The sequence below is a fragment of the Chrysochloris asiatica genome, unplaced genomic scaffold (assembly GCF_000296735.1).
Source record: "Chrysochloris asiatica unplaced genomic scaffold, ChrAsi1.0 scaffold00101, whole genome shotgun sequence".
In the NCBI taxonomy this organism is placed as follows: Eukaryota; Metazoa; Chordata; class Mammalia; order Afrosoricida; family Chrysochloridae; genus Chrysochloris; species Chrysochloris asiatica.
Window position 1 is genome coordinate 1056300 of NW_006408619.1, and position 21173 is coordinate 1077472.

At 45.8% G+C, this 21173-nt stretch overlaps 1 pseudogene; it reads right to left on the reverse strand.

Moving 5' to 3' along the window:
* Positions 1-20474, reverse strand: part of LOC102816892 — a 55348-nt pseudogene extending 34874 nt beyond the window's left edge.
* Between the last annotated feature and the right edge of the window lie 699 nt (positions 20475-21173).

Genomic DNA, 21173 nt, shown 5'->3' on the forward strand with positions numbered 1-21173 from the left:
ATCCCCCCCTTCATCTACTTCCTAATCCCTAACAAAGACCTCCCCCTGCCCCCTTTCAGTATAATTTCTTTTTCTTAGTCCTTTACAATAGTGGTCCTATGCAGAATTTCTCTTTTTGTGACTGACTAATTTCACTCAGCATAATTTTCTCAAGGTTCATGCCGTCCATTTTTACATGTTCTTCTTTCTTACCCCTTCCTGCCTTAGGAACTTTGTCTTTAGGCAAATGTTGTCTTTTGATCTCAAATGGTTGATTGTTGTGAGAAGTACATACCTCCCTGGTGGTGTGTGTCAACCTTATAGATCTGTTTATTGCTTGGCTGAAAGTTGAGCCACCGTGGTGAGTGGCATTCCAGGTTTGAAGGGTGAATGAGGGCAGCGATGGACGGGTAAATTTTGGAAGTCCTCACTGCACCATTTTTGCTGATGTCACTGACTCCATCTTTTGGAACTATAATTATTTGAAAGGCCAACCATCTATATTAAGCCTCAACTTATGTTTTATCTTTTTTTCTTCCATCTGCCTTTTTGCCCCACTTTCTGGGGAAATTTCTCAGCTTTCTCTTCAAATGCTTCTATTGAGTTGTTCATTTTTGCCATCAGCATTTCATTCTTAGAGCTCTATTTTGTTCTCTGTATTCTGTTTTCCTTCTTTGTAGCATTACACTTGTTCAATCTGGATCATGCAGTCTCTTCTGGCTACTCATTGGGGATTGGACAGCCAGATGGCTGGGTATTGCCGTTCTTATATTTTAGCCCAGAAGCAAAATGCCACTTGTGCCGGTCAGTTGGCCAGAACTGTTTCCAGTTAGGCCCCACCTAATTACAAGTGGGCTGGGAAATATGGGAGAGCAGATGGTCTGCTTGTTGACCACTAATGCCTTTGTCACACAATATTTTTGACACTGTATCTTCTGTGTACAACGATTTAGCTGGCCCCTAATGTGGTGATGCTGTGGGTTAATGCATTGGACTGCAAAGTTGGTTTGCACAGCAAGGTCAGTGGCTCAAGCTCACCAGCTGCTCCTAGGAAACCCTATACAGGGTCATTATGGGCCAGAACCAATTCGACAGCACTTAAAAACAACAACAACAACAATACCAATATTGTTTGGAGTCCTGGTGTGGCACTATAAGATAAACACTTGATCATAAGATCAGTTTGAACCACAAGGTTGGCAGTTCAAACCCACCAGCGCTGAAAGGAAACCCTACACAGGGTCACTATGAGTAGGCACTTTACAATGACAACAGTGTCAATATCACTAGGTCATATTCCCTAAAGAAGTCCCTTCTTTTGTCTTGCTTAAAGGTTGGGTCCTTGCAGTCAGTGTTCTTGAAGTTGAAACAGAGCAAAGGGCTGGAATGAAGGGTTCTCAGCCTTCACTTGGTCCTCTGGTTCAAGCCTGGTGCCCTGTCTTCTCTGTACCTGGAATGAGGGGATCTCAGCCTTCACTCGGTCCTCTGGTTCTAGCCTGGTGCCCTGTCTTCTCTGTATCTGGAATGAGGGGATCTCAGCCTTCACTCGGTCCTCTGGTTCTAACCTGGTGCCCTGTCTTTTCCATACCTGGAATGAGGGTTCTCAGCCTTCACTCGGTCCTCTGGTTCTAACCTGGTGCCCTCTCTTCTCTGTACCTGGAATGAGGGTATCTCAGCCTTCACTCGGTCCTCTGGTTCTACCCTGGTGCCCTGTCTTTTCCATACCTGGAATGAGGGTTCTCAGCCTTCACTCAGTCCTCTGGTTCTAGGCCGGTGCCCTGACAGCCACAGTTCTTTAGTTATCTCCTCTCCAGTGTGGATGAAGAGTCATCACCCAGTTTTGCAGGGGAGACAGGCAATATGAAGACCCAGTTACTTCTTTAATGTCTTTTAACCAAATGTCCTGTTTTTCATTCCCATTTTCATGGGCACCTTTGCCTCTTTTCCTGCTACCAGCTTATAATAGCCAATCCTGTCCGGTTCATTCATGCACTTTCTATCTCCCAACTTTCTCTTTGATTTTCTCTCCCACTCTTTATGTGCCAGTGGTTTGCATATTAAAATTACTTTAGTGGATTTCTAGGGTGTGGTTAAATGCTTGGCTGTTAGCCAAAAGGCCAGTGGTTGGAACAGTCTCTGTAGGAGAAAAATGTGATCTGCTTCATAAAGCTCGCAGCCTTGGAAACCGTATTGTTGAGTTCCTTGGTACAACAGGGGCTCTGTGAGTTGGAATCACTTTGCAACAGTGGGTTTGTTTTTTTCAAATGAGGTTTCTGGAGGGAATAGAGGCAAATGATGCTTTCAATCCCCATCTGTATACTGAAGCCTCTTCCTACTCTTGTTTTGTGCCATAAAGTCAGCTCTGAGCCATAGCAACTCTTTCTAGTGTTCCCAAGGCGTGGCTGGTCGATTTGAACCACTGAGCTTGTGGTTAGCAGTCTGATACTTACTCCACAGTGCCACACTAGGACTCCTCTAATTTCTAGGAAACTTTGTTGATTTAATATGTTTGTGGGCTAATGCGTCAGACTGCAAAGTCATTTGAACTATAAGGTCGGAGGTTCAAGCTCACCAGCTACGCCTTGGAAACACTATACAGGGTCACTATGGGTTGGAATCGACTCGACGGCACTTCACAACAACAGCAACATATATATGGAGCCGTGGTGATGCTGTAGGATGAACACTGAACTGCTAAATACAAAGTCAGCAGTTGAAGCCCACCAGTGATACTTTAGGAGAAAGATGAGACATTCCGCTTCCCTAGATATTTACAGTGTTAGAAGCCTATGTAGGGTCACCATGAGTTGGACTTAACTTCGTGGCAGTGGATCATTATTATATATAGCCAATCATTCCTATTTATTTTCAGTGAAATTTAGGACATGTCTAACAACCTGTGTTGTTATTGTGCCGTCGAGTTGGTTCCGACTCATAGCGACTCTGAATAGGGTTTCTGAGGATCAGCTAGTGGTCTGGAACCACTGACCTTGTGGTTCAAACCGACCTTGCGGTCTAGTGCTTACCCTACAGCACCACACCAGGACTCTGTGGAAACTAATAATCTAGGTGTTAGCTTGGGAATGGCTAGAATTCAAAGCCAGAGAGATGGAAAACCTTTCCTTCTGAGGAGATTTCTTAGTGAAAGTGACAGATGTAAGCCTGAGTTTTATACCTTGGGGATAAGCTGATCTTGGGGTATTTTCGTAAATGACAGAACAGGGCTATAGGAAGCTTAGAAGAACAGGATCATTGAACATGGAAAAGAAATTTTCTTTCTCACTGTTCAGAACAAGAACGAATCCACAAATCAGCTGCCACCTGATACCATAAAGCTTCAGGGTGTGAAATGGTCATAGGTCCATGCTTTCTCATGGAAGGGAGGCATGCTTTATGGGCATGTTTTATTTACTGGCTTATTTAAAGCTTGATGAGAGCTCAGTTTGTCCTCTTTCTGGAGAGTCATAATAGACTGATTTCCAGAGATACTTATAGCCGAGTTGATTTTTATTTGCACACCAGGCCAGAAGGAAAGATGATTTTGAGGGAGAGGTGGTGTGAGACACAGGAACAGTATGTGGGATAGAATGGGATAGACCTCTCACAGGCTCACTTTGCCTCCACTGCAAATGGAACTTTAAAAATACAACATTTCCAAATGGAGGACAAATCAAATGCTTTATGCATGGGGTTTGGTTTCTGAACCCAGGAGCAAGGTATCATAGGTTCTTGGGACTCAGAAAACAAATGCTGCTTTTACATCTACTCCAGCTATGCAGAAGAACTTCAAGAAGTTCATGGAAAAATAGAATTAAAAGATAAAAATGAAAAATATAGGACTTCTGGCAAGATGACCATCTACGTGGACATGCTACACAGACCCTCCACAACAAAGATACAGAAAACCCAGCGAAACAGATACAGAATATAGTCCTGGAACCCTGAGCTTCATGTGGAGGGTTTGAGAAGTGGACTGAATGCTTACTAGAAGAAGACATGGCAAAAACAAAGGAGATAGACAGGTAAACTGTATTGGCTAGCCAGACGTGGCGTGGCCATCTTACACTTTGGAAGAGGCTTTGGAAATAGTTGGCTTGGTGGTGTAGAGGCACACAGGTGACTGATGGCAAGAAAAGTACAATTTCTTTCTTGTTCCCACATTCACCAGAGATGTGGACAACCCCACCTGCATTTACCCTAGTGAAACTCCCGCTCTCCGGCAGTTGAAACCATACTGAGCTATGCAGCTGTGTGCCACACTACAGGGAGTTGGGTGCTTTCTGTACCAATGCCAGTAGCTGCATCCAAGTAAGTCCCGCTCCAAACCTGCAGAACTGGTCCTGGTCACCCCTGGACTAGCTCTCACTCAGAGAAGCAGCTGAACAGATACAGCAAAAAGCAAAAAAGGAGACAGACAAGTGAACTGTGTTAGCAGGCCAGATGCGGCATGGCTGTCTTGAACTTTTGTGAGTGGCTTTGGAAGTAGACTGCAGCTTGGTGGTGCAGAGGCACACAAGTGATGGGCTGAGAGAAAGGCGTGTTTTTTCATGTTCCTCACATTCCCCTGGGACCAGAGACATGACCAGCTCCAACATGTGTACACCCCCAGTGAGGCTCCTGTTCTATGGGTGGTTGGAGACACGGTGGTGAGCCACATCAAACTGAGTTGGGTGCTCACTGTACTAATCCTGTCACCTGGATTCAGGTGAGTCCTGTTCCAGATGCAGAGCCTGTCCTGGACAGCCCTGGATGAGTGAGAACTCTTATGGCCAACTGCTTTCCCATTCCCAGGCCTTTAAAAGCCATCCATAAGGACTTTCGAAGAGGCATCTGGGAAGTCAGAGGAGAGGCTCACCAGGAGTCCTCCACTCGGTACCAGCTAGGATATGTCCACCTGAAAGTGGATACAAACTCATGTTCCCAAAGAACTCCAGGTATCTAAGGGGCAGGTGAAGTGACTGAGGAGACCTGGGCAGTCAGCATCAGGAAAAAGTGAGGGAGAATGCCAATGAATGGGAAAGACACACTACAAAAGTGCTAACAAATTCTCAAAGAAACAAAACACCAAAACTGGCTGCTTCTGGAATGGCAGAAACTTGTTCAGGAGGTGTGGAAGATTATGCACATTTGTATCCCAGATCCATGAGGCGCCAGAGTATTGCAGAAACATTCCCACTGCTCATTGGTTATATACCCTTGGACAATTACCTAAAAAGTCTGAGCTCTGCTTTCTCACGTGAAAAACATGGATAACATAAATATAAAAACATAATTCTAGTGCTTGGAGAATTGTGGACACTTGGTGTGCTGAGTTTGGGAAAGAAGCATTCATCCTTATACCTGTCTAAGCTCTCTGGGGGCGTCTCTGGAGTTGAAGTTCTGGGAACTGTATTTCTAGTATTCCAGATCAACAAGATTGTGGTTGAGATTCCACTCATGGGAGGCAAATTAAGCATTATCTGTAAAGTAGAAGGAAAACAAAGCATCCTTGTTTCTATATATGGTGGGCAGTCTCATGGGCTTTATCAGATGCAGATATGAGGTTTTGTCAGTGGTGTCTGGTCTTCTTACAGCTCACCCATACTGGACAAGGACACAGATCACCAGTGGCATTTCCTAGAGTCCTTGTGGTGGCTTTCCTTGACTCGTGTTCCCTCAGCCCATGCAATAGTATCACAAGTTCCTACATCGAATCTCTTCTGCAAAAATATGAAACCAACCTATTCTGCCCACAGCACTTTCTAATGCTCATCTAGGTTCAATAATCCATTGTAGTAACCACACAGAACTCAGATACCAGAGTCACAGTTTGGGAACTTATTGAGAAAGTTGTTGTTGTTAAGTGCCATCAAGTTGATTCCGATCCATAGCGACCATGTATAGGGTTTCTAAGAAGCAGCTGGTGAGCTTGAACCACCGACCTTGCAGTTCAAATGACTTTACAGTTTGACTCATTAGCCTACAGTGTCACACGAGAAAGTTAGCAAGTTACAATTCAGAAATGCTCACTTGTTCCAGTCAGCACAGCCTCTCCTGAGTCATGCCCACTGGCAGGCCTCTCTGCCTGACCAATGTTGCAAAGCTCTTTGAGGGCTGTTGATAAATATCCACAGGACACACCACTCTACCATAAGCCTCTGCCTAAAGGCACTCAGCTCTAACTCTGTGGCTCAGCAAACGTAGCCCTTGCCACAGAAGTACCTGGAGGCACCCACTCTGCAATCAAGACTCCTGTCCAAAGTCAATGAAGCTTTAATTGCTCCGAGGGCTATGAAACCCACTGCGCCGTCTCATGCTCCCTTTTTGTTGCTGTTATTCAGCTACTGCTCCTGGAACACCCCTCCAGTGTCACGGATTTCCATCCCTGGGCTTAGGAGGTTCAATGAACAGGGCTCTTGGAGTCCAATACACAAATTCAACTAATGGCTTTTCTTTGATAGTAATTAGATCCCTGCCTCTTGCATCTGACATTGTTGTTGTTGATGTTGTTGTTAAGTGCTGTCGAGTTGATTCCGACCCATAGTGACACTGTATAGGGTTTCCAAGGAGCAGCTGGTAAGTTTGAACCACCAACCTTGGAGTTCAAACGACTTTGCATTCTGATGCATTAGCCCACAGAGCCACATTGTTGTCGATAAGAGCTGTCAAGTCGATTCCGACCAATAGCAACCTTGTATAAGGAGTTCTGGTAGCGTAGTGGTTATGAATCGGGCTGCGAACCTTAAGGTCAGAGGTTCGAAACTACCAGCCGCTCCGCGGGAGAAAGATGAGGCTTTCTACTCCCGTAAGGATTTACACCCTCAGAAACCCTGTACAGGGTCGCTATGGGTCTGAACCGACTCGAAGGCACTTAACAACAACATAAGGTTTCCGAGGATCCCCACTCCTGGGCCATTTTACCCACACACGTGCATATGGCCTAGGGTTCCCCTCTGGGGACTAAACCAGAAGATCCTGGTCCCCTTGGCAATCTTGGTCTTGATCAAGTAGCTGAGCCTCCACTTTTAATTCCACCTGAGAATTCTCATCATTAAGGTCCTCCCAGCTAGGGTGTGCTTCTATAGGGTAAGCATTGGACTGCAAACTGCAATGTTGGCAGTTCAAACCCACCAGCCGCTCCTTTGGTCCACCCCCCCCCCCCCCCCCCCCCGTAGTGTTGTATTAGCACCTTTGTATATACTTCATCAATACCTGCTGCATTCATACTGTTTCTCAGTAACCATCTCAAAGTCTCTTCTACGAGGGTAAGTTCTTAGCCAACTGTCTCTTTCCCTCCTTCTGTGAATTATTCTTATGTTTCTTGCATCTGTAAAACCCCCGAAGGGAAGCAATGCCAACAAATTCAAAACAGCTTCTCAGATTGTTGTTTCGTTTTGCAAAGATGACAGGAGGTACCCTAGTAGAAGGGGCTCCCTTGAGTACCATATCTGCCATGACCCGTGTAAGAGGCTCATACTCATTGAATGAATGCTGTGTTCTCCATAAAGCTTTCATAACCAGTGCATTAGCTGCTCCCTCTGCAGTGCTCCAGTGAGTAATTATAGAGGGAGAAGGGCAGTTTCCCTTCTCAGGGTAAACAGATCTTACTGTACATGTAATCCAGTCCACCAAGTTGACCATCCCCTCTGGGTTAGCTTTCTGTGTAAATGGATCTAGTCTTACCTTCTGTGGCTGTTCCAGAGTTGTGGGTCTTTCATCAACCCAAACATATCCTTCCATTCTGCAGTAGTCAAAAGTACAGACCCTGCCCTTGAATTACTCACACTAACAATCCAATTGAGTAAATGGTTCCTCAGGTAATTGATGATAACTGGAATAGTAGGTTATGAGTTGGGCTTCTTACCACAAGGTTAGAAGTTCGAATCTACCAGTCACTCCACGGGAGAAGATGAGGCTTTGTGCTCCTATGATGATTTATAGCCTCAGAAACCCTGTGTAGGAGCGCTATCACTCAGAAGTGGCTTTGTGACACACCACCACCACCACCACCAGACAGAGCAACTCTTTTATAATAGTTTCCTCGGGTTTCAATAGTTTCTTGATTTTGACCACTCCCCTTCCAGACGGCCATTTTGGTGTCCAGCGGTCATCAGGATACTTTCTGTTGTTCTAACTCGATTCTTCCTTTCCAAGTGGGATCTGGGACAAGTGGTGTGAGTTGTGACTAAACCACATCTGGGCTTGGTTCCGTGCTGAAATCAGCCCCTGCGTCCTTTTTCCTTGTCATTGCAGCTACTACTGATAACAGACCCCAAGAAAATGTATGTCTCACCGTTTCCTTGCTAATTGATTTCCATATGCATCCAACCAGCTGGTTCATCTGGAGATAATACACATCTATTGGTAGCGTACTGGTTACGAATCGGGCTGCGAACCTTAAGGCCAGCAGTTCGAAACTACCAGCGGCTCCGCGGGAGAAAGATAAGGCGTTCTGCTCCCGTAAAGATTTACAGCCTCGGAAACCCTGTACGGGGTCGCTATGGGTCGGAACCGACTCGACGGCACTTAACAACAACAACAATTATGTCTATATAGGGAGTCCTGGTGTGACACTGTGGGTTAAATACATCAGACTGCAAGGTTGTTTGAACTGCAAGGTCAGCGGTTCAAGCACACCAGCTGCTCCTTGGAAACCTTATACAGGGTTGCTGTGGGTTGGAACTGACTTGACAGCACTTCACAACAACAACAACAACAACAACAACAAATTATCTCTGTAAGGAGTAGTACTTATGAGTCGGGCTGCTAACTTCAAGGTTAGCAGTTCGAAACTACCATCCATTCCATGGGAGAAAGATGAGGCTTTCTGCTCCTGTAAAGACTTACAGTCTCAGAAACCCTCTACAGGGTCATTATGGGTCAGAACCGACTCCATGGAGCATAACCACCATTAGCTCTCTATCCCAGAAACTTACCTTGGGTAAATGATTACAACATAACTGCTGCTTTGAATCATGGGTATTTTTATTCCACCCAGAAACCAATGGCTTCTCATTCTCTCATTTATTCACTTTTCCCGTAAACCACATAGTCTAGTGTGTCAGCAATGTTTCATTGAGTCCCACTATTCTGACACCAACGACTACGATGACTTCTTTGAGAAAGATCAGCATGAGGCCGGTTGCTAAGAAGTGGTTAAAGACACCCCAAACGCCTGATTTTCCTAAAGTGTTACGTTGTTGTTGTTAAGCGCTGTTGAGTCAGTTCTAACTCATAGTGACCCTGTATAGGGTTTCCAAGGAGTGACTGGTGATTTTGAACCACCGATCTTAAGGTTCAAACCAATCCTCTGGTCCAGCGGCTATCCTACAATGCCACACCTGATACCAACCACGTCTTTTCCCCTTAGTGTTCTCCCCAATGTTGCAGGCTTCCACAATTTGCTGCCATGCCTTCCAGAACTCATGGGTCCTCAAGGAAATGGTTCACACTGTGTGGAGCCTACAAAGCCCCAGATTTGTAGTTTAGACATCAGCCTGGAGGATTCTCCTCACTCACGCAGAATAGGATTGTTGACTCACAAATTTGGTGAAGCTAGAAAATCAAGTCAGGTCATTGATTCGAGTCCCAAGAACCAGAGATTAGGTGGAGGTGAGCTTAATTAGCTCATCAAAGAAGCGCCCAGCCCACTCACACCACCAGGCTGGATCATGTTAGACCCACACTAGAGTTCCAAGTTTTTACAGTCACAATGGAGTCTGTTAGCATCCAAAGCTGAATCAGAACATGCCATGAGTGTCTTCTTTCACCTTCTCTCACCCAGACCTATGAGGAAAGGAGTCATTTTGTGAGAGTTACCAAGATTATGGCTAGAAGAGACATATTAAGTAATTCACAATACCACATCTTCTTTTCTAGAAATTCCTAAAAAGGTGCTTGCTTTTCTTCCTGAATCTTATTAATAGATCTGATACTAAAAAAAAATTGAAATGGTGAGAATGAATGATGTGATATTTCCTTGCTAAGAATGCAGAACATTGGCAAATCTGAACAATTGGGGTTGATTGAGTGGAGAATTGGGAAAACTGGTGGTATAATAGTTAAGTGCTTTGTTACTAACCTAAAGGTTGGCAGATCAAACCCACTTGAGGTTCCATACAAGAAAAGGCCTGGTGATCTTCTCCCGTAAATATTATTACAACCTAGGCCACCTTATTTGGTTGCTATGCGACAGAATTGTACAACAATTCAGGTTTAACCAGAGTAAGGCGGGTATGAGAACTTGCAGGTATCTGCGTAAATTATGAGATTTCAAATTATTTATCTTTCCTTGACAGCGAGCAAGGAATTCCTGTCAGCAGAATGATCTTGAATGAAATAAATTGAACAACAACAGATATTTTACCTCATAACAGGTAGACATGAGTCCACAGAGCCTACGGGGAGAGAAAGAAACCTGTCATCTCAATGAAGTGACCCTTTAGTGTTCTCTTGGGCAATCCATGTGCCTTCTTTCAAATAATTACCCTCCACACCCCACTCAATTAGCTTTTTTTGGAATTTTCTAACTTGTAACATTTAACTCTCCTTTGTCTGCCGAGAAACATGAATCCCGTTCTCTGCTGGGGGACTATAAGGTGCTTCTTGGGGGCATCTTAGGTTGGATAGTGCTACCAAAGAGAGCTTGTAATTTTGATATGCTCAGCAATGGGCCTGTGGTTGCCAACCGGTTTCTGCTTTCTTCTATGGAGATTCTCAGTAAAACACACAGGGTTGTTTATAATGGTTTTCACAACAAAATCAATCCTGAAGAAAAAGCAACTCGTATAAATGAACCCAGATCAACGACAGGGATGTACTTATTAGATTTTCTATCAATGGTGACTCATATTAGACTGGAGTTGAGAGAAGTAATTTTGATGCTGTGTTCTGTGGAGATGGCTCCTCTTTGGGGGAACTCTGAGACAAGCCAGTTGTCAGTCACTCTGGAATCCACTAAGCCTGCTGGTAAGAAGGAAGCAAATGATTCATGAGAGCAAATGCTGAGTCAACTTGACAGCAAATGGTATTTTTAGAGACTAGGGTCTCAGGAGTCTGGGCATGCGTGGAGCTGCAAGATAATACACTGGACTGCGAGGTCAGTTTGAACCACAAGGTCAGTGCTTCAAACCTACCAGCTGCTTCTTCTTGGAAACTGTACACAGGGTCTCTGTGGGTCAGAACTGACTCAACAGCACTTAACAACAACAACAAGGGCCTCAGGAAAAGCACTGGACCACAAGTAGGTTAGAACAGCAAGGTTAATGGTTCAAATTCATGGGCCACTCCTTGGAAACCCTATACAGGATCACTGTGCATTGGACCCTGCTCCACATCACGTAACAACAGTAGGACCTCAGAAAGCCCATTTGTTAAATAACCAGATGGAAGCATTCATTCATTCATTTATTCAACAGATCTTTATTGGACACCTACTGCATGCCAGGGTCACGATGGGTCGGAACCGACTCGACAGCACTCACAACAACAACTGCATGCGCTGCCCTGCTCACGTGCTTCAACAACAGAGAAGGAAGCAGACTAAGCCAGGTGAGGACTGAGCAGAATCCACTGCAAATTATGCTTCAGTCCTTTGGTCTTACAAAGAGGCCAGAGAAGGAAGTGAACAGCCACGTGCCATGAGAGTCTAAAAAAGTCTTCTGGATTGACTCACAACAACAAAACTTGGTGAGCTTCCATGTCTTTCATTTCACTGATGAGGAAAGAGACAGAAGTAGCTGGACTTAAAGCGTCCAGGTGGGCAGTGAGGAGACAGGGCTGGGCCCTGGGCCCTCTGAGGTTCCAGAGTTGCTGATGACTCATAAGAGGTTAGAGGTAAGTAACCCCATAGACTTCACAGGGTCTTCTTGGCTGCAGTCTTTATGGACACAGATCACCAGGAGTTTCTTCTGTGGTACCACAGGGTAGATTTAAACTGCCCATCTTTTGATTAGCAGTGGAGCTGAAAGCTCAGCCAGATGCAAACACCTAATCTATGGACAGACAGACTGCTGCAATAGACCTCTTGAACAGGACAGTGTTCTCAGGAAGGCGCATGTGCGCTCCCTCCCTTGTCTGTGGATTCTGCACTTCATTCATTCTCTTCTGACTTCTGCTGGGCTAGTTTCACTCTGGCTCCTGGGCTGGATTCTATCCGAGGATGAGTTCATGTTTCCCAGCAGTCTGCAGTTTGATGAACCCCTTACCTCCTCCCCAGACACTGGGCCAAAAGACCTAGCATGCACAGAGAAGAACTCAATCCAAGCTTCCTGCCAAGTTCAAAAGGCAGCAGCTGTAGCCCTGGGGGGAGTGGGGGAGGCTGTACAGTCACCATGGATACATTAATGAGGACCTCCACTCCCGTGGGCCGGGGAGTAGCACGTGAGGTAGGGAGGGGTGGATGGCAGAAACTGGTGTGGGAAATAGGCTGAGACCGTGGCAACAGCTGGATCATCCTCCCCCGGTCCCACCCCCAGAGCTAATACCGCCCTCAAGACCTTGGTATGTGCTGATGAAGGTAAAGTTTAAGGGTTACCTGCATCCTTCTGGAGCAGAACTGTTGGTGCTGTTGGTGTTCTTGAGTCTGTTTCAACTCACAGCAACTCTACAACAGAACAAAACACTGCCCGCTCCTGTCCCGTCCTCACAACTGTTCCTAGATTTGAGCTAATAAGGAGCAGCCACTGTGTTGGTCCATCTCTTGTGAAGGCCTTCTCCCCTCCCCCTTTTTTTTTAAACTGACCCTTAACTTTACCAAGTACGATGTCCTTTCCCAGAGACTGGTCCTTCCTGATAATGTGTTCAAAGTATGTGAGATGAAATCTCAACATCCTCAATTCTAAGGAGTATTTTGGCTGTATTTATTCTTAGACAAAATTCTTTATTCTTCTGGCAATCCTCAGTATATTTAATATTCTTCACCAACATCATAATTCAAAGGCTTCGGTTCTTCTTTGGTATTCCTTATTCATTGCTTATGATTCATATGCATATAAGGTGACCGAAAATTCTATGACTTGGGTCAGGTGCACCTCGGTCTTAAAAATGACATCTTGACTTTTTAACACTTTAAAGAAGTCTTTTGTAGCAGATTTCCCCAATGCAATGCATAGTTTGACTTCCTGACTGCTGCTTCTATGGGTGTTGATTGTGACTCCAAGTAAAATGAAATCCTTAACAATTTCAGTCTTTTCTCAGTTTATCATGAGGTTGTTTGTTAACCCAGTCTTGAGGATTTTTGTTTTCTGGATGTTAAGGGGTAATCCATATTGAAGGCTGTAGTCTTTGATCTTCATCAGTAAGTACTTCAAGTCCTCTCTGCTTCCAGCAAGCAAGATTGTGTCATCTGGTGTCTTGGTTATCTAGTGCAATAACAGAAGTACCACTAGTGGATGGCTTCAAGAAACAGAAATGTATTCTCTCACACTTTAGGAGGCTGTAAGGCCACTTTCAAAGCAGTGGCTCTGGGCAAAAGTCCTTGTTTCCTTTCAGCATCTGTAGGCCCAGAATGCCTTGCAGATTTCCGTATGTCTTGACATCAATCTTTCCCTGGAATAGGAGCTTCACAGCTCAGGGACCCCAGACCCATAAGACATACTCCACTCCTGGCTCCTCTTTCTTGGTGTAGGGGACTCCCTTTCTCTGCTCATGTTTCTCTCCTTTTTTCTCTTGGGACTCTCCAGTACACTGGATCTGGTAGGATTAAGAGTGGAGTCCTGGCATGGTGCTGTGGATTAATGCGCCAGACTGCAAAGCCATTTGAATTACAAGGTCGGTGGTTCAAGCTCACCAGATGCTCCTCAGAAACCCTATACAGGGTAGCTATGGGTCCGAATCGATTTGGCGGCACTTAACAACAACAACAATCTTTGGTGATATGGGTTAATGTGCTGGACTGCAAAATCAGGATGAACCACAAGGTTGGCAGTTTCCGCTCTTCGGAAACCCTATACAGGGTGGCTATGGGTCAGAACTGACTTGATGGTACTTAACAACAACAACAACAACAACAACAATCCCTTTATCATTGGAGTCCTGGTGTGGTGCCGCAGGATAAGCACTGGACTGTAATGTCAGCAGGATGTGTCTGTGGTGAGATCAGAGAGCTCACTCAAAGGGAGCTCCCACCCAGGGAGAGGGAAAGTGGAAGAAAAAAAGAAAGAGGTTGGAAAGAGGGAAGTACTAAGTAGACAGAGAAACAGAAAAGAACACACAAAAATATCCAGCAGGGAGCAGGGCCTGAGTTTGACTGGTCATTGGATGAGAGGCAGAGATGATGTGTCTCTAGTCACTGGGAGGTCGTGCAAGATAAGGGATATACCATGCCTCTCTGATCGGATTACCAGTCACTGATGTGGGCGCTAGTGCCGTCCTGGCGATGCTGAGATGGTTCTCCGGTTCCTCCTCCATTCATAATGCTGCTCACCATCATTCAAAACGACTGCCAGTATCAGCTGGTCGTTTACTGCTTCATATGCCTCTCCTTGTGTGCTTTCATTCAGCGTCTTCCTCTCATTTAAAGTTCTGGCTTCCAGCATTGTCATCTGTATTCATTTCACTAGGTTTCTTGAGTCTTTGTTGTACAAGGCTTGGGTAGTATATCTAAGTAGGACACCATCTTGGATCCTCCAGTTAACTCTACCACCTTCAGTGATGGGGACAAGTTAGTAGCTCTTTTATGGTTCCCTGGTACTGTCTCAGTTCCCAGACACCCTACTCAATGGCGTGCCCTACAGACAGGACCCCAGGCAATCATTTGCCCGCTACCAATTCTGGCAGACTGTAGTAAAATGTCACTCCATCTTTTCTTGCCTCCTGCTTTCTCAATTCAATTTGCAATCAGTAGCTCCCATGGTCAGAGTCAAAGGTGAGTCCATAGAAAACAAGAAGCAGAGAATCCAATCACTTTTTCAGGTTGGATCCAAAGCTTCAAACCAGTTCAAACTGACTCAGTCATGGTTGATGTTGCAAAACTGGAGCAACCCCAAATTTGTGAAATATAGTTTAATGCACCAGACTGCAAAGCTGTTTGAACTGCAAGATCGGTGGTTCAAGCTCACTAGCTACTCCTCAGAAACCCTATACAGGGTTGCTCGACAACACTTGATAACAATAACAAGACGATAACTGGGATTGGAAAAATTATGGTCGAAACTTTGGAAATGGAAACTCAAAAGAGGCACAGCGAGTCCTTTCTGGAGTCTGATGCAGGAGATTGTATTCCTGCCTGGACTGTGAAGAATGATGCAGATTCTGAGTGGTGTGGTTGGCCCCGTCTTTGAACCAGTCACTGTTTCTGACTCTGTTATTTAAGGGATTTGGTTGTTATGCAATACATATGCTGCCCTGGTTTTCTAAGGAAACATTAAGTTTGTAGCAGGGTGTCAACTCACATTTTCCCATTCCAGTTCCCTTTCCAGTTCACTCACATTTTACAAACTCAGGAGCATCCCAGTTTTCTTTCCTTGACTATGACTGAACCAAGTAGAATCAGTTGGTTGGTTCCCAGAGAAACACCAACAAGATGAAGCTCTGCCCCATGATCTCAAGTGTTCAGACTGCTTTCCCCGCTCCTGAGTATTTTGTCTGAAGGATCTGAGATCAGGGATGATATGGGAAACATTTCACAACCAGAGAAGGCCATCAGAGTGGACAGTACTGCAGCAGAGGAGAGTCTAAGTGGTAGCTGCTGACAGGAGGTGGAGGAAGTACTTCAGTATTTATCAGCTGACTCTGACACGCAGGTGTGTTCTAGAGCTGCGTCAGTGCCGCATGGGGAAGGGGGCTGGGCAGCAGGACCATGAGTCTTGCCCTCTCACGTGCTGACTCACTCTGGGTTTAATAGCAGAGGGTTGATTGCATTAAGTGGCCTTCAGAATCTCGTAGGGTAGCCTATTGCTACCAGTGTTGGATATATAGTCAAATCATCTACTCATGAGCATTAATTGGCATCTTGAAGAAGTTATTTAAGCTCTGAGAACCTTGATTTTCTAATCTGTGAAGTGGGTTAATAAAATACTCTTGTAGGTTGTTACAAAGATAAGCATTGTAGAAAGTACCTTGTACCATGCCCAGAAGGCAGGGCCTAGCTGGAGAGGAAGCCCTTTGCGGGTATCAAGATGTAAGCTTGCCTTTGAGGCACTCACAAGCCATAAAGCCCACATTGATGTTCTCATTTGTGCCACATGAGTTTGTCTGTTCTGTGCCAGTCACCTTCCTGGTACCTGGGAATGCGTCCATGAACATGCCAGAGAAGGCCCTGCCTGCCCTCATGGAACACACAGTTCAGAAGGAGAGGCAGAGTGTATTATTGTTCTAAGACACCCACATTTGACCAATTGGAGTCTGGTCCAGTTTTGCAGAAGCATCCATGACTGAGTCCGTTTGAACTGGTCTGAAGCTCTGGACCCAAACCTGAAGAAATGATTGGCTTCTCTACTTGTTTTCTGTGGACAGAAAGAGCCTTCTTTTCCTGCTGCAAACACACAACTGTCCTGAGTGTGACTAAAATAACAGGCACAGTTACAAAGCTACCAGACAAAACAGAAAGAAACTTCACAGTCAGGGAGGCTAATTCTCCTGGTGTGGCGCTGTGGGTTAATGCGCCACACTGCAAAGCCTTTTGAACTGCAAGGTCGGCGGTTCAAGCTCACCAGCTGCTCCTTAGAAACCCTATACAGGGTCACTATGGGTCGAAACCAACTCAACGGCACATAACAACGACAACTCTCAGAAGTCAAAGCAGAGACGTGAAAAGGGTTACTACAAAAGACACTGCAGAGGTTCAGAATCTCAGACCCTGAACCTGGGAACCTTCTAGAGAGGTCCAAGACAGTTGCCCACAGACCAAGTCAGAACCACTAGCTAAAGCCTTTGGGATGGGGCTGGAGTTCTAATGGTTGTTTGGTTTGAAATGAACCCCCATGAGGCACTGTGAATAGGTGGGATGTGTACTAGAAAGACTCATCCCAAAAGCCTGACTAAAGGGGTTCAGACTCTAGCCACCTACTGGGACCATGAATAGAACAAAAGTTATCTGTAACCAACTCAAAACTGGTCTGTGTCTGCTGAGAGGGCCAGGATCAGCACCATGCGAGACTTCTATGAAAACTAAGTCTCCACAGAACAGTCTAGAGGAGTCCATAGACAATAAACAAGGAAGTAGATATGTCAGTGGGTCTCGATCCTAACTGTGCCCTGGATGGATCTTTGAAAAATACCCATGTCCTGAATGACCTTCTAGAGTTAGTGACACAAATGTGTTTGGGGAGTAGCCTGGGCATGGGGTCTTTATGAGGAGCCTCAGGATGAAGAGCCACAAAATAAATGAGATGATACAGACTTCTCAGGGTGCTGAGGACACCCTAGCCAAATGATGTGACATGCAATAAAGTCATTTGCCAAGAGAGGGGAAGGGATGACCTCCCCAGAAGGGGACATTTGATTTAAAACTAGAAGGATGAGGCGGGAGCAGCCATGAAAGAACCTTGGGACACCTTTCAGGGAGAGAGAACAGTATATGAAAAGTCTCTGAAACTAGAGTGAGTTTGGAAAGTTTTAGGCAAAGTGAACTGGCTCATGTGGCTGGGAATATAGTGAGCAGGAAGGAAGGGAGGAAGGTTCAAGACAGTAAAGTAAGAAACCTCAAAGTGTCTTCCAAGAGCCCTGGAAATCCAGCACCGGCTTTAAAAGCAGGGCAATGGCCTGATCTGACCCTTCTTGTTGTTGAGTGCTGTCGAGTCAGTTCCGACCCATAGCAACCCCATATAGGGTTCCCAAGGAGCGGCTGGTGAGTTTGAACCGCTGACCTTGTGGTTCAAACTGACCTCACAGTGCAGCACATTAACCCGCAGAGCCACACCAGGACTCTTGATCTGATTCTAGTTGACTGGACTCCTTAAAGCCGCACACTTCCGCCCAATCTCTCTCTCTGCATCCTTTACTTGCATGTGTCCATGAATTCCATGGAGGAGGCAGGCAGATGGCATGCCTATTTCACAGATGCCATGCCCATTTGCCCACAGTTAAGTGGCCTTGTCTATGTTTCCTGGACTCTTGGGTAGCAGTTTCCGGATCATCCGGTTCCAGCCTCAGAGCTCTTGCCCAGAGACAGGGAGCTCCTGAGCAGAAGCAGCGAAGCAATTAGTCCCTCTACTGTTAGGACGATAAGCAACACTCCTGAGTACTGTTCCACTGTATGGATGGGGAGCACAAACCCGGCTTTCCTAATGCAAAGCACTTGTTCCTGAGTGGTCTGCTTTGCAATCTCCCACTTCCACTGAGCACTGATCATTTCCCTTCACGGCTCCATCCAGCTGCTACAGTACTGCAACCTCTTATTGGAAAATTAAGATACTTCACACCGAATTGAATGGGCGTCTTCCTGAGCTAAGCCGGTTTGCCTCACCTGAGTATGATGCATTGCGGCTGGCCGTCCTCCTCGGCTGGGTCTGCTGAGTCAGGAGTCCCATGGACCACAGCACAATCTGCCTACTTCTTGGCTGTCAGGTTTTTGCTTTCTCCTAATTCCTCTAGGATTGACTGCTTGAGGCTGGTGCTAGCTTCAGGTTTTGTAGCTGATGTTGTCGCTGTTTTTTAGATTTTGTTGTGGTAAAAAATATGGTGGTGGGTTGGTGGTTATGTGCCATGGAGTCGGTTCCGATTCATAGCGACCCTGTATAGGGTTTCCGAAGCCGTAAATCTTTATGGGAGCAGAAAGCCTCATCTTTCTCCCGCGAAACAGTTGGTAGTTTCAAACTGCTGACCTCAAGGTTCGCAGCCCAATTTGTAACCACTACACTACCAGAGCTCCTTATATATGTAATGAAATGTCAACCTTTTTTACAATTCAGTGACATTAGTTACGTTCATCATGTTCTGCTTCACAACCATGACCTGCTCCCAGATTTTCTCATTAGTTGGGTCAGTTTTGAATACTTGGAAGTATTGCGGTGGGAACATTTGTGGTTTTTCTTGACACAATTCTTAGACTCCCTTGGGAGCCCCATTTGCCACTCCAGGTTCTTTGGGAAGATGAGGAGGCTGAGGAAGTAGTGAGATGCAGAAAGACTACCAAAGGACCTTTAAGACTTCTTGTTTGTGGGTCTGTAAGATTTCTGCTACAGACAACTGGGATGATTCTAGACAAAAAAAATATGACTTGGGGGTGGATGCTCAATGTACTGTGCGTGGCTGAAAGATATTCCTCCACCTGGATGCTAAGGATGAAAATCAAACTCCTATCCTTGTTTAAGGAGCTCTGGTAGCGTAGTGGTTACGAATCGGGCTGCGAACCTTAAGGCCAGCAGTTCGAAACTACCAGCTGTTCCGCGGGAGAAAGATGAGGCGTTCTGCTCCTGTAAAGATTTACAGCCTCGGAAACCCTGTACAGGGTCGCTATGGGTCGGAAACGACTCGACGGCACTTAACAACAACAACAACATCCTTGTTTTAGGGGGCCCTGGTAGCATTAGGGGTTTTGTGTTGGACTACTAACCATAAAGTTAGCAGTTCATATCTATCAGTCACTCCCTGGGAGAAAAAAGAGGCTTTCCGCTCCTGTAAAGACGGACCACCTCAGGACTGCTATGAGTTGGAACACTCTCGACAGCACACCACACCACCACCCTTATCTAGTTGTTGAGTCAGTTCTGAATCATAACAACCCTGTATGGGGTTTCTGAGGCTGTAACCTTGTGTTTATCCTACAGAGCCACCTCACTCCCATCCTTATCTTTGTTGTTGTTGTTAAGTGCCATGGAGACAGTTTCAACTCACAGTGACCCTGTATATGGTTGCCAAGGGGTGGCTAGTGGGTTTGAACCACCGACTTTGTGGTTCGCAGTCCAGTGTTTATTCTACAGCACCACACCAAGACTACACCCCTGTCTTCTTGTTGTTAAGTACTGTCAAGTCAGTTCTGACTCAGCAACCCTGTATAGGGTTTCTGAGGAATGACTGATGAGTTTGAACCGCCAACCTTACAGCGCCACACCTAACCCATTGCTGCTGAGTTTACTTTGACTCATGGAAACCCTATGTGTTACACAGTAGAACTGGTCAGGGTTTTCTTTGCCGGGACCTTTATGGAAGGAATGACCAGCTCCCTTCCGAAGTATGGCTCAGTGAGTTAGGACCACCAACCAACCTTAGGGTAACAGTGTAAAGTGTTTGTCACCCAGGTATTGCATAAAGCCTAAAGGTGACTAAAACGTTGCTACCAGACAGTAACCATGGAAACCTCCCACTGTGTGGATGACTCACCCCATGAACAGAAGCCCCTTTGTTTTTGCTGTTCCCCATTGGGTCTCCAGACTCTGTGGGGTCCCCGACCCTTGGTGAACACCAAAGAGCAGAGCCCTGGAGAGGGGCAGTAAGAGGATGAGGATGAAGACAGGATGTGATGGCATCTAACAGAGCTGGTGCCAGGCAGGCATGCAGGAGCCGGCTGCCAGTGTCGCTGAGATGCGATTAGGGCCTTCAGGAGGCAGCATGATAACCCGCCTTGTTCCAACCATTCCGGAAATAGAGTCTTATTTAAGCATGAAGAAATGTATCAAGCAGCAGCCCCTTGCACCTCTTGGTCTCTATCATCTGGACTGATGGCTTCCTACCCTGCCATGTCAGTTGTAAGGATGATTTATGAGGTCCTGCAACTCCACCCTTGGATTTGATAAAACCCAAGGAGCTCTGGTAGCATAGTGGTTATGAATCGGGCTGTGAACCTCAGGGTCAGCAGTTCGAAACTACCAGCTATTCCACGGGAGAAAGATGAGGCTTTCTGCTGCTCCCGTAAACATTTACAGCCTCGGAAACCCTGTACAGGGTCCCTATGAGTTGGAACTGACTCCACGGCACATAACAACAACAACAAAATGGCTTTTGTCCTCCCTCAAAAGGAGCGAGACCCTGCCTTGTTGATGGGTACACATGTTGATGTTCCCCTAAGGTATGGGGGTTACTTGCAATTGGATTGTGGTGGAAAATGGTGGAATGGTGGTGGTCATAACTATGGGAAGGCGATGCCAAGACCCAGGGCAGTTAGACCTCTGCTTAGAGTGTGTCTGCAGTTTACAGTGACGCCTTCATAAGGACTAACAAAAACAGACCTGGTGATGGGATGAGAAGATTTGCCATTGGTGAGCTCCATGGCCCCATGCAGCCTTTGGTCTCAGTTTTGTCGACTCTATAATGGGGATATAGATTCTTTCTTCTGC